Source organism: Microtus ochrogaster, chromosome 5, assembly GCF_000317375.1.
Source record: "Microtus ochrogaster isolate Prairie Vole_2 chromosome 5, MicOch1.0, whole genome shotgun sequence".
Taxonomy (NCBI): Eukaryota; Metazoa; Chordata; class Mammalia; order Rodentia; family Cricetidae; genus Microtus; species Microtus ochrogaster.
The window spans coordinates 88,073,110-88,073,907 of record NC_022012.1 but is presented as its reverse complement, the minus strand read 5'-3'; positions in this window follow the sequence as shown (position 1 = coordinate 88,073,907).

Sequence of the window (798 nt, the reverse complement as noted above, 5' to 3'; positions counted from 1 at the left end):
ATAGCTGCCACCAGCAGGGAGTTTGAAGTAGTTCAGAAAATGAAGAGAAGACGCCCTTGATGAGTGGAGCTAGCGGCAAGACCACGTACTCTCCAGTGAAGAGGCTCAGCGGGCACTACACAGTACACATCAGCTTCTCAACATTTAAATGGCGTGAGTTAGAGATACAGGGTGAGGCGGTGTTCATCAATCCAACACCTGGTCAGCTCTCACCACACAGCCTTCATTCTACACCCTCATCCCTGAATCCTGTCCATTTCTTAGTCAAAGAGAACCCTCTAGAAAGAAATCTCAGAGGATGGTTGGAGAGAAAGCTACAATCATCTATGCCCATGAAAAATGAAGTGCTGCCATGTGACGGTCTCCGATGCTAGAGTCTCCACCAAGAGAGACCACCAAAAATGTCCCAGTGACAAGTCAGAGTTTGGGAAAGAGAATGCTGTTGCCTCGGACTTCACTTATGGTAACTTATTCTACCCCTACAAAGCTGAGAGCGAAGATAAAAACTGCATTCCCAAGTCTAGAAGAGGGTCAGAGACCCACACAGACGTGCAGTGTTTGTTTCTACCAAGTGACATATTTGGAGAAATAGATCAGTGTTCATTTATCACTGATCAAGAAGGCACACTACAAAGTATTTGGTTTTTACCCCGATCTCTAGCTCAGATAAATTAGGATAGATAATGATTCATTTTCACTCCTTGGGAAAAAAAAATTTTAGCCCAAATAAAAATACAGTTTTAGGCAGTAAAAATCTTGCACAGTCAATGTGTGTGTGTGTGTGTGTGTGTGTGTGTG